The 16,211-nt window shown below is 40.2% G+C and overlaps 1 long non-coding RNA gene across 3 annotated transcripts in view; it reads right to left on the bottom strand.

Annotated features, from left to right (window-relative positions):
- Window positions 1–200: 200 nt before the first annotated feature.
- The window catches only part of LOC134345405 (uncharacterized), a 31,138-nt gene continuing 15,127 nt past the window's right edge, over window positions 201–16,211 (bottom strand). For all 3 annotated transcript variants that reach the window (XR_010017686.1, XR_010017685.1, XR_010017684.1), the window contains 4 exons: window positions 10,883–12,168; window positions 8,899–9,180; window positions 7,959–8,043; window positions 201–1,893 (listed from right to left, as the gene is read on the bottom strand). This is a non-coding gene — a long non-coding RNA (uncharacterized LOC134345405). The remainder of the gene's footprint in view (window positions 1,894–7,958; window positions 8,044–8,898; window positions 9,181–10,882; window positions 12,169–16,211) is intronic.

The following is a 16,211-nucleotide window of genomic DNA, read 5'->3' as shown; positions in this document are numbered from 1 at the left end:
ACGTGAAGAAGGCCAAACTCCCTGTAGACTTGCTTAAAGTTGTAATCGAATAAACATGATAATATAAGTACATATTTTAATGTCACATTTTCTGCATATACAGAAATTGGTTTACAGATGAGACAAGATCACTAAACAAAGTATTACATAACCCCTTGGAGGTCGACGGGGTGGGGGTGGGGGTGTGGATATGGGGTTGCAGGGGGCGGGGGTGCTACCTCCCTGAAATGAATTTTTGCGGGGTGGGATGTCTGCAAAGGAGGCAGTATATATAGCAGTGATGCTCACAGAAATGGATCTCGCAGGGCAGCAGTGCAGTGTTTGGGTGACCACTGTCACAATCAAGACAATTTCTTATATTCTCTTTGTGGAGTGGGTGGTCATGTCATCTCCAACTTATACTCAGGTGCTTATGAGGTGTCCTGGTTTCCCTGCAAGTTTAAGCCTTGGGAATTCATTGCATGGGTCAGCTACCAGTTGGTCATGCTTGTGGTCTGCCAAAGATGCTATAGAGTAGTGGTCACCAACATTTTTAAGCCCAATATCCTCTACCTCGGCCTTACTAAAAGACAAGATCAACCTACTAAATCGTTTAGAGAAAAAAACAGCTCAGATTGTACTTCCAATTTGAGGCCTTTTATTTGGGATAATTGTATCTTAATTACATAAAATGCTTTTATCAAACTTTCAAATTAATTCAACCACATGAAAACACTGTAACTAGCCTATCGAACAGGCCATAGCGCCATCAAGCTCATCCAATAATGCCTTGAATAAGCGGTGCTGAAGCACTTTTGCTCAAATCGAGTTTATCAGTTTGACCACCAGTGTCATCACATGAGAATAGTCCACGACCTTCCCAGCCAAGTCTTGCTGATGAATCACACAGTGATAATCCAGGAAGTTGGGAAAATCAGGATCATTACGGCACAGTGCTATAAAACCAATGCGCACACCACGATTTGCTGGGGCCCCATCAGTAGTAATTGCCATTAGTTTATGAATGAGAATGTCATTTTCACAGATATTTTTAAAAAATTCTTTGTAAATATCCTCACCTCTCGTTCTCTTCTTTAATTGCAAAAGAGTGAGGAAGTCCTCATTTGTTGTAAAATCCTGGAAAGCCATTCTGACAAATACAACAAACTGAGCTGTTTGCATTACATCCAGGGATTCATTGAACTGTCATGAAAAATATTCACAGAGTGACAAGTCCTTTAACACTTGTCGATCCACGTCCTCTGAGCCTCCAATCCCGATTTCAGCTTCTCAGCTTTCCTGTTATTGGTAAACTGTTACTGAGACACTAGTATAAGTTTCAGGAGTACGCAAGCTAATGACACCACTGTTTTTGTTTCCCATTTCTTTACATTTGGGGAACGTTGGAATTTAAAGGGGGAAAAATGTTGTAATGTGAGCATTATAAAGATAAGTTAATATCAATTAGGATCATGGTAAAGCTGTTTGTAAAGAGAGATTGGTTCCGGGGTTGCGGGGTTTTCCTTCCAGTCTTTTCTGCCCGGTGCGCATTAGTGAAAACCTCTGTATGCGAATATCATTTTACCGTGCGAGATGAAGTTGTTCCTTTTGGGCATGAGGTTGTTGAGTGGTCCTTTTTCAAAGTAGAAGTTACTATATATTTGCATCAAAAGGTTTATCAGGCATAATGTATTTGTGTTTTTATTCTTCATTTTTCTCGAGATCTACTGGGAAAGTCTCAAAGATCAACCGGTCGATCACAATCCCTGGTTGGTGACCACTACAAAATGAGCTGTCATTCACAAGTATGGTCTGTGGCATTCCAGTAGGGGTTGCTGAATTTTGTGCAGGAATGCGAGTGTTTCCAGGCAATTCTTGGAGATCATCAGGCATTAGGATTGCTCATTCGGACATCTAAAAGCAAGACACTAATGTTAAAATGCTGAATAATCCAGTGTTTATTTTAAAATTGATAAATCAATATGAAACTTACAAAACAGTTGTGAAATCATTCAATTATATGTGGGAATGAATTCAAACATAGGAAGGCCATTCCCAGCCCAGGTAAAGTCCTCCTCTTGCTGCCTGGGAACTGTGCTGACAGTGAGAGCACTCTCCCTTGTAACTCCCGACAAAGTTGTACTCCACCTCCTACCTTATGGGTAACATGCTGGATCTTTCTACTGCAATCACTTTGTACATCGAGTAAATAATACTTTCAATCTTCTCATGAAAATCGTGGATAATCATGCAGATAACAGGAGGAGACTTTTCCATTCACAAATCTAGTGGACTCAGATACGAGGCTTATAAGTAACACTGAAGCATTTGAAACCATATTCAGTCAGAAATGATTCTGAGATCCCGACCATCATAGAATTCTTTAGCCAATTCACACCATTGTGATCTCAAGGAGAGTTTTATGCACTGGATAGCAGAGATAAAAGCTATGGAACATGATGGCATCCCACCAGTAGTACAGAAGGTTGGACAGATTTTCTTGCCTTTCGTCAAGTTTCAAGATTGTTTAATGTCACTTCCTGTAAACAATTGTAAGGAGTACAAAATAATTGTTAGCCTGGACCTAATGCAGATCCAAAAAAAGGCCACAAAAGAATGCAATAATACTAAAAATGCATATTATAAATACATAAGATAACTTATATACGTAGATAGGTATGTATAGATATATCCATAAAGTGACACGAGGGTGTACATAAGCCATCCTAGTATAGTTGTAACAATGTCTCTACAATAATGTGAAGGTTGAGAGATTGTGCAGGCCGGGTTTATTTTCCTTGGAGTGTACGTGAATATTATGGTTCGTATTCCATTGTGGATTTATTGAGTATGCCTGCTAAAAATTGAATCTCGGGGCTGTATATGCTGACATATATGTACTTGATACTAAATTTACTTTGACTTTGAATTTTGCATTTTGTGCGCATTGCTCTAGATATTTCTTAAATGTTGTGAATGTATCTGCCTCCATCATTCTCTAAGGTAGTGTATTCCAGATTCATCTAGATGTGCACTTGAGTTACAAATGCAGAGAGTCTATGAACCAAGCATGATTGATAGAAATAGGTACTCGATGGTCTGTGTGGATGTGGTAGACTGAAGAGTCTGGCTCTGTGTCATATAACTATATTGCCGTAATATAAAAATATCCAATTAATTAGTCTACCAAACAGCACTGGAGAAAACCAAAGCATCTACAGGAGACCCACACCGGCACATACAACATGCAGACTCCATGCAGACAGCAATGGAGATCAGGACTGAACCTGGGACATTGGAGCTGTGAAGGAGCAGCACTGCCCATTGTGAAGACCAAAAAGGGAAATTTCACTCTGGATTAAAATTCTGCATGTAAGATATAAATCATCCAATGCTGGTATTTGTGAACCACAACAAGAATGTTTGTATTCTCATCTACTCTGATCGCAGCTTCGAAAAGATATGAATACTAGTCAGTATTCCAAATCAAAAGAAACATGCAACGAAGTTCAAAAGTAGAGACAGCTGAGATTCTACATGATACCTCAGTTTTGTATGTTTCTATTTTAAGTGTGTATATATATATACAGTGACGCCAAACCAAGCTATCAGACGATTGATGCTAATGAGAGAGGTAAGAGAAACAATGAAGAAACGTTCAAAATGCTAATAAGAGAGGAGAGAGAGATTAACGGAAAAGAAACACAATTCAGCTATTGACAGACCGGTTACTTTGAACCTGAACTGTTTGAAGTTTGATGGACAAGTGATACCCCAGCAGGGGGATAAAAAGAGCAGGTTCGCTAGGCACGCGACACACCATGAGATCACGAGATAACGAGACCCTGGAAGAGCGGTGTGCCCCCACAAGTTGGTGGCAGTTTGGCGGTCCGGTTTGCGGAAACCGACCATAGACTCACAGGGTGTAAAGGTACGATCGGTGGGAACCTGGTGTGCGTGTCCGCCCTTGCCTGGGTGCCAGGTTCACCGCGGAAGAATGGCTGTATCCGGAACGGAGAGGTCACAGTCGGTGACCACAGCAGGATAGAAGACATAAAAGGGTCCACCCAAAACCAACTGTGAAGACATCAAAGGTCTGCCTGAATCAAATTGCACCCCCCCCTCCAATGGCACAACAGCGATTACTGCGAACTGTACTAAGCTGAACTGAACTCTGCATCACTGTAAGACTGATCATTTTACCCCTAGACTGCGATAGAGCTTGGTTGATTCCTATGACCCTAGTTCTGTGTAGATGTGTGTATTATGTGTTACTTATTTCTTTAATAAGACTTTATTAGTTCCTAGTAATCCAGACTCCAACGAGTGGTCCATTTCTGCTGGTTTGGCAACCCAGTTACGGGGTACGTAACAATATAAAATATTTTATAAATATTTATATATAATGAGAACATGATGGTGCGATTTCAAAGGTTTCAACATTAAAAGGATCATCTTTTTTAACAAATAGTATTTATTTATTCATAAACAAGGCATTCAAAAATTTATTGCAGCTTGTTTGATTTTAAGCAGATTAAGCTAGAAGATGAAGACTTGTAAATAATTTCCAATCATATTTTCAACTGTCACATTTGCTTAGTAATTGGAACATTGTAAATGAATTGCATTAATTGTTTCTGAGCTAATATGTCATACTTTCTATTTTATGAATTACTGAAGACAAAGCAGGACTTTTCTATGAATACAACATCAAGTGGAGGATACATGGTGTCGAATTAGGAAGAGATGGGATCAAGACCTTTCAAAAGATTCTGAGGGTTTCTTGCAGGTGACTAACGTTAAATGTTATGTCTTTGTAACTACAAAATGTAAAAGAATAAAGATAAAAATGGAGGCGGGGATAAATGCGTCTGCTTCGTGCTTACTTTAGTGAGGCATGTACATATGATGTGGTGGCTTAATGATATATGCCATTCACTTACTTCTTACATATAAGCCACTGAGAATTTTGTAAACCAAGAATGTTTAATAAGACAATACATACACACAATCACAAAATACCATATCATACAACTACTATATAGACATCACATCATAATAAATTTGAAGTTGTCCTATTCAGGCCTAACAATTTAATTGCTGAAGAGGATTTCTTACTCTTGAGGGATAATGACTTTCCTGACAAGGGAGGTCACTCTGCTCGGCAGGTGAGAGTTGTGGCTGTGAAACAATCTCAGGTTCTGGGGCCTCCTCCATGGTGCTTGTAGGAGTTGACTGTAGGACTGCAGGACTGCAGGAAACGGTTCTGACAGGTCTGGATACCTTTCTTCTCCAAGATTCTCTTGTCATCTTTTGGATGTGTTGGCATCCTAAACGGTACCTAGCATGCAGCTCGATCTGCTGATCTACCTCAGGCCGTCAGACAAAGCTGTGATCCAACACTTTTGTTTTGACCATGCCTGGATGACCAGCATGTAGCTCCTCTATCACTTTAGCTCTCAGCTTGGATGGTACAAATCCTCTCAATTCCCACACAGGCAACCGCAGTTAAGGGCAAGTTCATCCTAGTGCTGGTTAGAACGGGGGAACTAGAGTTTCTGCCGCATATTCCAGCCAATTGAGTGCCCATGGAGACCTGAGACAGTGTGGGGTCTTTTCTGGTTTCTCTTTGGATCATCTCTGCTGTAATAGGGAGACTGTTGATTTGCAATAGGGAGAATATGTCAAGAGGATTGTCCTGTAACTTTTCAGGTATATCTTTATCCAGGGTAAATGCTACAATCCGTCAGCATTTCCATGATTAGTTGTGCTCTTGAATTCGATCTTGTAATTGTGTCCTCCAAGAAAGAACCTATTGGGAATATGATGCAAGGGCTATGGAGCGTTCACATCCATCATTCATAACATGTGACATCACTACAGCTATACTATAATACGATGTGCCAGGGCAGGCTTTTCTGGATGATGTGGGTTATAACATGAGAGTACAGTGTCTGATGTCACCATTTCCTTGGTCTTTTTGAAAGCTACCTCACTGCTTTGTCCATTGCCATTTCTTTCTGATCTGTAGTAATGAGTTCAAGAGGTGGAGCACAGTAGCCAGGTTTGGCAGGAATCTGTTATAGTAATTGACAAATTCTAAAAAAGACCTCAACAATGACATGTCCTTTGGCCTGGAGTAGGCACCACTGCTTGAATTTTCTCAGCACACTTGGGTAATTTTGTACGATAATTGTGGACCACAGTAAATGATGAATAGCTTAAAGAATTAACACTTGTGACGTTGTGCTCTGAAACCATAATCTTCCAATCTTTTCAACACTATCTTGAGGCTTTGGAGATGTTCCTTGTCATCCTTATCAGTCATCCAAGTAACCCTGAGTACCTGGACAGACTTGCAGCTCCTGATCCATAGATTCTGCAGGGGCAGATGCTACTCCAAAAATAAGCCCTTTCTGAGTGTTGATGGTGAGAAAAAATTTAGACTCTTCTTCCATCTCCATCTGTAGGAAGGCTAAGTCCATATTGCTGAAGTGTTTCCCTCCAGAAAGCTTTCCAAAGATATCCTCTATCCTGTGCAGGGAGTCTGAACTACACTCAATACTGGATTGACGGTGACCTTACAGTCGCCACAAATCCTGACAGACCCATTCTCCTTATCCACTGGGACCACTGGTATTGCACAAAGACTCCACTCAACCTGAGAAAGAATTCCTTCAGCCTCCATGCGATCCAGCTCACTGACTACTTTATCATAGATGATACAAGGGACCAGGAACATAGGCTTTGTAAGACTTGGGTGTGGCATTCAATATTTACCACTATATCACCTTGATATGTTTGAGTTTTTAATGCCATCATTGGACACTGCTGAGGTACCATCCAGTACCTCTCTGAATTTGCTTTCAGTTGACTCTATTGCACGTGGCGTGCAGATTGTGGATGTATCTCCATTCAAGTTTCTGCTGTCTCTGCCGCTTGCAGCTGTACAATGCTGGCCCTCCTGTTCCTACCATCTGTGAACTTCATCTGTTTTCTGTCTTTTGTTTTTAAACTTGAACGTCTTGCTGCACTTCTGATGAATAACGTGTTGCACATTTTTTTTTTTTAACTCAAATGTCTTGGTGCTCTTGCAAAGAAAAATTTGTGTTGCCCTTCAACTGGTGGGTAGTTGTCTCAGGCTAAGTTTAAAACTTACTCGTCACCTCTGTTAAGGTGCCTGTAACTCCAAAACATAAAACAAATAGAACGAAAACCAGAGCCATGGATAAATGTGAGTTCTTCGTTCTTATTTTAGTGAAGCGTGCACATAATTTTGTGCTGGCGTAAAGACATACAATATACCATTTATGTGCCTCTCACATACATCCCATAATGAACTACATTAACAAAGTCTGCTTAAAATAATGCATTTAAAATATTACTGAAACATTAAATACACAACATTAATAATATTAATTCTGTCTTACAGATTTCAAGACTGGAATACATTCCTCAGTTAAGATAGGAGATAAAATGATAAATCAAATTATTTTATACACTGTGGAAGTCTGAACACATTGAAAACTCAGTTTCTCACAATAAAGTCTAAAATTACTGCGGCATTTAAAAATTTTTTCTTAGGGCCACGGCTAGAGACGACTTCTGAACTGTAGTCTGACTAGGAACACCTTCTGAATATTCATAATTAACTATATTTATTCAGGAATGCTGTTTTTTTTCACTTTGTGCTCTTATTACAACCAAAACTTCAATACCTTAAGTTTAAAATGTAATTGAGTATTGATTATTGAAAAAAATTCCCAGAATTCAGTTATATAGCCAAAGGTCTATGCAATTACTAATTTAATACCAGACCATTGCCAGAAGGGACACCACAAATCAGCCACATCATTAATACACAAATTTAACTTATTCAATTGTTAAATAATCCTAAAGTAAAGAAAATCCAGGCTCTGTGAGCAACAGACCACTTTGTTTTCTCTACGGGTCATACTAATCTGAGCAGCAACACTTACCAATTAGAGATGTATTTTGCAAATGCAAACAATGAAATTGCCATCATCACCAAAGGAATCAGGATCATAAGATAATTCCTTTTATCTGAAAATAGTTTATAGAAATTAATGAGATAAATGGACCACTTAGCTTCTTATGATCAAGTGTACCACACATTTAGTTCAATAATATGGCTGTTCTCCAGCTCTTATTAAACGATTAGTTTTTCCAATGGCTTACATTTTAAAAATTGTTTTAGATTTTGATTTTCCTTTAATCTATGGTTCCATATCTTAAAAGCACACTGCACCAATAAGCATTAACTGTATTTTAGGCAGCATATGTGGGAAGTGACAGAATTAACGATTTTTTCTGAGCAGAATTCATCAGAGCTCTAATGTTAACTCTGTATGTCTAACCACAGGTGCTGCCTGACCTGCTGAGTATTTCCTGCATTTTCTAATTTTATTTTACATTTCCTGCATCTGCAGTTTCTGATTTCATTATCAGTAACTCTCTTTCCTAATTTATGGTTAAAATCTGTCGAATAGTCTAAATAAAGATCTTAAGAATTAGTTTAATTTCTCATATGTACACTGAAACGTAGTGAGATGTGTCGTCTGGGCCAAATCAAATCTGCGAAGATTGTGCTGGGCAGCCCACAAGTGTCAATGTATCAAGTCCACAACTCACAATCCATAAATGTACATCTTTGGAATGCGGGAGGAAACCGGAGCACTAAGGAAACCCACACGGTCACGGGAAGAATGTACTAACTCCTTATAGACGGGTGAGAATTGAAACACAATCAGCACTGTAAGGTGATGCACTAACTGCTTAATATTGCTTTAATTGCTCAAAAAGATCATTACATATTTCTTATCTAGTAGTAAAAGTTCACATCCTTGGTATCAACTGCAGGGACAACATTATGTAAAAGATCAATGTCCAATTTCTCACCGTTCAGATTTCTGGTGTTACACGAGTTGATAGATATCTCACTGCTGGATGCATTACTGATGGGATTTTTTGCAATGCACCTGTACTCATGTTGTTCATCTTCAGTAGTACAGTCTATCACAAGAATTGTGGTCATATACGTCTCGATGATGACTCCAGATAAGGATATTTTTTCCCAGTAAATCATGACTGCATTTCCATTGGAGACGGAGCAATTCAAAGTGATATTTGCTGTATTCTGACCATGACTTAAGGTCTTTGCTACAGGTTGAGAAACTGGTTCTGAAATACAATAATGTAAGAGGATTTTTAAATGCAATTGTAACTATTTGATGTGATTATTTTCTTGACCATTTTCATACATTACCTACACAACTGCATGTTTTTCTTTTAGGTTTTGTGTTATAAAGCTATTAACCTCAGAGCTTACAATACAGAATAGAACATACAACAAGGACAATGTTAAATGGGTTGATATGCTGGAATAATTTAATGTTAAGAAAGAGGATGAAAGAAAGAAAGAACTTTTGAAAAACATTTGGTTAGAGGTCCCCAGCACCAGACAGGATACACCCCAGGTTACTGCAGGAAACAAGGGAAAAGTTTGCTGCACTTTGACAATGATCTTTACGTCCTCACTGGCCACAGAAGACTGGAGGTGCAAAATTTGATACCACAACACAGTATTTTGATTTTTTGGATTGCCTATTTCATAAAGAAACCTGTCAGTGCAATGTTGAAGGGATGTCTAAATTTCGGCTCTGTACTACCTGTTAGGTATATCTCTGTTGGCTCGTAATGTATGAACAGCATAGTATTTATCTTTCTATGACTGAAATGCTGTATTAATACTTCTTAAGTAGACACATGCTTTGCTTTCTGTCATGAGAGCAACGAAGCCTTTATCAAAGTAGAAGTGGTACCAGAAATGATTTCACAATGACTAATTGTTAAACAAGGGATAAAGAGGTTCATTTCTTTCATTTAGCTTTGGTACAGTTTCAACACACTACCTTATAAACTTACTGCATTACGTGAGAAAATGTAGGCTTGCTTGATAACAGTCTCAACATTTGCTGCTTTTGAATGACTGAATGGAAACTTTGCTAAACTTGTCTTTACAGAAACCTGCTTGTCAGTGAATGCATAGGGACAACTGATTAAACTAAAGTAGTCCTTTCAAATTCATTCTTTGTGAGAAATTGATCCAAAATGGATCCACTGAAACATTGATACATTTTTAACTTCAGGTAGAAACTTTAAATTAATGGAATAGAATTTTTTAATGTATATGATTTACTGCCCATCCCTAAAGGCCATCAAAGTTGGTGGCGAGCTACCTGTGGCAAAGATACTTTCAGAGCACTGACACATTTAGAGCTCCAGGCTTTCGTCCCAGGAACAGTGAAGGACTTGTGATACATTTCTAGATCAGGCAGCTGTGTTCACTGAAAGGGAACCTGTAGGCAGTGACCATTCTACGTCTCTGCTGCCTTTGCCCTTCTTGTGGTACAGATTGTGGTTTCACATGCAATCACAGTAGCCTGAGTGAGTAACATCTCACTGCACCGTGCACCCTGAAAGCAAAGATTGCAACGTTCTCTCAGAAGTTCAGTATCGAATTTAATATTACTCAATGAGCTGTAAACCTCCGCATTTCTGACTCGATTGAGGGTAGGTAGCTGGGCGTAGGACACGGTCTGAGGAATTGATGCAGTGATTTTCTAGGACTAAATGATGGACCACCAAAATCTAAAATGACCCCAGTCATTGGGAGAATTTCTCCATTGACAGCCATCGACTTTGATATCATTCAGACTCTTTAAGGTCACATTTAGTGAAATGCTTTCTTGCTGTCATGGTCCATCACACAGCTCACTTCTGTTCTTCATATAGTTAACCTCAACCAAGGACTGGAACTTGAAAATACTTAACTTCCTAAAGATGCTGGGACTATAAAAAGTACAAAAAAATCAATACTTACCAAAGACTTGAACCATGAAAGTACTTTGGTCATGGTTTTTCAGTTCTACCCCATAGCAGTCAGTTCGTATTTGATACTCTCCACTGTCGGTGACTTGTATATCATATAACACCACCGATCCATTTTTGATTGTAGCCCTGTGTTTATATTCTGGATGTACATTATGCAGATTGTCTGGATTATTGGATTTCCATATTAAAATTTTAAAGAGCTGTGGAAATGTTAATCTAAAGGTAACATCGTACTGATCTTCATTGCTTTGGTACTCTATGGGGAACATCACGGTTTGTCCTGCAGCAGCATTAGTGAGAGTACCAGGTCTGGCATACAGAGCCCCTCTGCACACCAAAGTTAAATGGAAGACTGGAAAATAAACTTAAATTCAAAAGTAAAGTACTGTAGATACTGAAAATCTAGGATGGTAAACCATGATCAACCAGTTTACCTTGAAGCACCATAGTACATGGAGTAATGTGTAAGTGGTACTGAATTTCAAGGGCTATATTCACTACACCCTGGAGCCAGCCATCAATGGACCATTTTCCCATGCATGTTGGGCTGAGCTCCACCTGATGCCAGGCTGGGCACTAGAAATGAGCCTCAATCTGGACAAGACACCTGCTGGTCAAAGATCCACTGGCACAATGATCAACAAGGTTGGTTGAAGTACAATCCCTGCTCCAACCCTCTTCTCCAATTGTACTCTTGGCAGTGACAGGATCATGTGTGTGAATTTGATAGATTCTCAGAGAAAAAATATTGCTGCAAGAAACAGTGGTTACTGTGAGTGAATAGAAAAAATTGTGTCCAGCTACCTGAACAAGGGCAGAGAACATATTTTGTCACTGAGGTCAACTGCGCACAGCTAACTTATTGAATAAAAATTGGTTAAGCATCATTTCTGAATGCCATAAAATAAAATAGAAATACTGGAAATGTTCAGAAGTCAAGTAGAACCAATGGGAGAGAGAAAAATAAAACAAGATCAGCAAAGTTCTTCACAGCTACAGTGTGTTAAAGTGAGAGATGCTTGGCATTTACACCCAGCACATGTGTTGTCTGACACTGGTGTTGGGTACATTGTCACAGAAATGAAATTCAGAATTATCGTCAGGTCAGCATTTTCTCAATGTGTTTGAATAATGCATGATGTGTCTTAAAGATTCAAGAATTCCTCAGGTTGTACATGTTACCTGAAGCAAGTTTGAAAATGTTGATGATTAATGCCTCTGAGAGATCCATGATGTGTCATGCAACCATTTCCTTTATGCGAGTGTGAGATGGTCCTAAAAAAGATGAGAGAAATATGAGATTCAATACTCAGTACTGGGTTTCCAGCAAATACTAGCCACATGAGTGTGAGTAAGGCATGCTTATGTCATCTTCGCAAACACGAGGAATTCTGCAGATGCTGGAAATTCAAGACAACACACATCAAAGTTGTTGGTGAACGCATCAGGCCAGGCAGCATCTCTAGGAAGAGATACAGTCGACGCTTCAGGCCGAGACCCTTCGTCAGGACTAACTGAAGGATGAGCTGGTAAGAGATTTGAAAGTGGGAGGGGGAGGGGGGATCCAAAATGATAGGAGAAGACAGGAGGGGGAGGGATGGAGCCAAGAGCTGGACAAGTGATTGGCAAAAGGGATATGAAAGGATCATGGGACAGGAGGCCCAGGGAGAAGGAAAAGGAGGAGTGGGGGTAAAACCCGGAGGATGGGCAATGGGTATAGTCAGAGGGACAGAGGGAGAAAAAGGAGAGTGAGAGAAAGAATGTGTGTATATAAATAAATAATGGATGGGGTACGAGGGGGAGGTGGGGCATTGGTAAAAGGGATATGAGAGGATCATGGGACAGGAGGCCCAGGGAGAAGGAAAAGTGGGGTGGGAGGGAACCCAGAGGATGGGCAAGGGGTATAGTCAGAGGGACAGAGGGAGAAAAAGGAATTGGCAAAAGCCACACTCAGGTTGGAGGAACAAGACCTTATATTCCGTCTGGGTAGCCTCCAACCTGATGGCATGAACATTGATTTCTCTAACTTCTGCTAATGCCCCACCTCCCCCTCGTACCCCATCCGTTATTTATTTATATACACACATTCTTTCTCTCTCTCTCCTTTTTCTCCCTCTGTCACCCTGACTATACCCCTTGCCCATCCTCTGGGTTTCCCCCCCCCTCCCCCTTTTCCTTCTCCCTGGGCTTCCTGTCCCATGATCCTCTCATATCCCTTTTGCCAATCACCTGTCCAGCTCTTGGCTCCATCCGTCCCCCTCCTGTCTTCTCCGATCATTTTGGATCTCCCCCTCCCCCTCCCCCTCCCCAATCTCTTACTAGCTCTTCCTTCAGTTACTCCTGACGAAGGGTCTCGGCCTGAAACGTCGACTGTACCTCTTCCTAGAGATGCTGCCTGGCCCGCTGCGTTCACCAGCAACTTTGATGTGTGTTGTCTTATGTCATCTTCTTCATCATTAAAAAGGCAACTTGTTAGCTTTCACCGAGGGAAGTGCAATGAAAAACAGATTATCTGTTCTTGATAACATTGTTAAAGGCTAGTAAGCTGCTGCCTCACAGCTCCCCAGAGCCCTCAGTTCAATCCTGACCTCAGGTGCTCTGTTTTCCTCCCCATATCCCAAATGCAAGCAGATCAGTAGGTTATATGGTGAATTTCCCATAGTGTGTAAATGACTGGCAGAGTCCAGAGTGTCTGGGGGGCGGGTTTGTTGCAGGGATGAGAAGGGAAAAGGTAGATGAGAATGTGGGGTGAATTATATAAATAGGATTAATTAGGATTATTTTAAAAGGGTGGTTGATGGTTAATGTGGATTTGGTGGGCCAAAGGCCTGTTCACAGACTGTACCTTTCTGTGACTCTTACAGTAAGTATCAGGCAAAAATATATTTAGAAATGGAAAAAAAGTAGAAATTGGTAGTTGAGAAACCACCGTAACCAGGTAATGTGCTATATTTAAGACCAATACACTAAGCTCTGAATAGCGGAGGACACAAGTGATATTGCCATCAACTTTGCTGTTAAATGCTGTAAAAAGGTGAAATATTTAACAGTGAAGTCTCAGATCTATGGACCTTTCAAGGCCGTCCCAGAAGTGAGAGATCCGAACATTGCTTGTCCTCATAGCCTGGGCATTCTGGCACTTTGACACTAACATTGCCACTAAGACACAATTGGAAACAGATGGGTGGTTCAAAATGGAAATTATAAACATTCTGGTGCGGCAAACATGAAGATACTATCTTCACAGGATGGGTTTTCTGTAGAAAAGTATTCCAGCAACTCAGAGATCATAGGGCAAATGACTTCCACAAACCTATGGCTTAGATAGATAGATATACTTTATTGATCCAGAGGGAAATTGGCTTTAGTTACAGCCGCACCAACCAAGAATAGAGCATAAATATAGCAATACAAAAACCACCAACAATCAAACAATGCAACTATGCCAGATGGAAAATAAGTCCAGGACCAGTCTATTGGCTCAGCGTGTCTGACCCTCCATGGGAGGAGCTGCAAGTTCGATGGCCATAGGCAGGAACGACCTCCCGTGCCACCCAGTGTTGTATCTTGGTGGAATATGGCTGAAGTCCAACAGTAAAAATTTCAATATCCGGTCTACAAACACGCTCCTCGATCGTAATATGACCCGGATTGCACCATCTGTTGTTAACCAGAACAGTAAGCACACAACTGCTTTACGCTTAATCTGTTATGGAACTAGCAACCACTAGTATCAATGTCTACTTCCCAATGTTATGGATGAAGTTAAGAAGATCTACTCTGACCTTGGGAAAGAAACATAACTGTGGCCAAGAGAGATAACATCGTCTGCTGTGCAGGATTTAAAAAAAAATGTGCCCTTCTGTTAGAGCTGCTTGTCAGGGAGGGAGAATAAAAAGATAACTCCGTGGATCCTTCCTACTGACAAAATGCTTGGAGCACAAATATTCCAACTTCCATTCTGTCAGATGCAAATGCAAGACCTCACATCAGCATCCATAATACAGTCGCAGATACCTATTGATTATGTCATTATCTATGGCAGCAATAGCAGAGCCCAACTGTTCAGTGTTGGACTCTGCTATTTACTACAGAAAAATGTAATCACAAGGAAATCAGTGAAGCTCTCAAGGACTTTGCAAAGATAGTTCTTCCCACAAGTGACAATTGGGTGACTCATATTCATCCCAGCCAGAGAGAATTCCAATCTATTCAATATTGAGTTCTTGTGACACTGCTGACTCCATGTGTATCTTCATTGTTCTCCTACCTTCATTATAGAGGTAGAGTGTGGCATATGTTAGGCCAAGAGAGGACAGACCATGGAGATCATATGTCCTCTTTTGCTGATAGTCCAGATCAGCTCATGGACGTCCAGTCATTTATCATGACTACATTCCCACCCAGCACAATGGAGAGTGTCCCAACAATGTTACAGCACTTTAGCTCCATAAGAACTGTGTAGTGGTACCCTCTACCAATACCATCATGGGCACATTAATCTACTACAGATATATGACTGAAGTGAAGGTGTAGCTGTACAAACAGCCGGTCTCTGCTATGTAGGATTAAGAAATTGATGCAGGAGTGTATCATTCATCCCCCGGAGAATGCTCTGCCATTCAACATTTCAGAGCTGATTTGCTCCCTCAAAAACCATCTTTTCACCTGAAACCTCTATCCCTTTATTCCTTTGATATCTTGACATTTGACAATCTCTAGTTTGAATGCAATCAGTGAATGAATTCCACAGCCACTGAGATAGGTAATTCCAAAGTTCAGCCCTACTGAAGGTAGAGATTTCGTCTCATTTTAGTCTTAGGTGATCCATCTTTTATGATATCAAGACCCTAAGTTCTGGACTTCTTTTCTCATACATCTCGATATTGTATCATTATGACACAATATCATTACAACTATGTAAACATTTGTATTTCCTATGGAGGACAACTCTTGTTTTTTAAAATGCAACAGAGTACATAATTACCCTCCTCAGTGTGTCCTCATATCATCCCATGAAGCTTCAACGCAGCCTCCAGGATGACACTGCAGAACTCTAACACTGTACCCCAGGGACTGAGGGAGAAATGAACCTAGGTACAGAGATCATGCAGGAGGTCAGAATGAATATTCAGACAGGTACTACTGGATAGTTTGATTTCCAGCACAGTTCCAAAACAAAGGCAATAATTGGAATCAGAAGGCCAGGAAGTAGTTCAGTATAACAAAAAAAAGTCAAAAATGAGTCGCCGCATAATTCCAGAAACATAACAAACTGAATCCTAAGTTCTAAAATAAAATGAGTCCAAAATAAAAAA

This window comes from Mobula hypostoma, chromosome 4, assembly GCF_963921235.1.
Source record: "Mobula hypostoma chromosome 4, sMobHyp1.1, whole genome shotgun sequence".
Taxonomy (NCBI): domain Eukaryota; kingdom Metazoa; phylum Chordata; class Chondrichthyes; order Myliobatiformes; family Myliobatidae; genus Mobula; species Mobula hypostoma.
The sequence above is the reverse complement of the archived record's forward strand: the minus strand, read 5'-3'. Positions and strand labels throughout refer to the sequence as shown.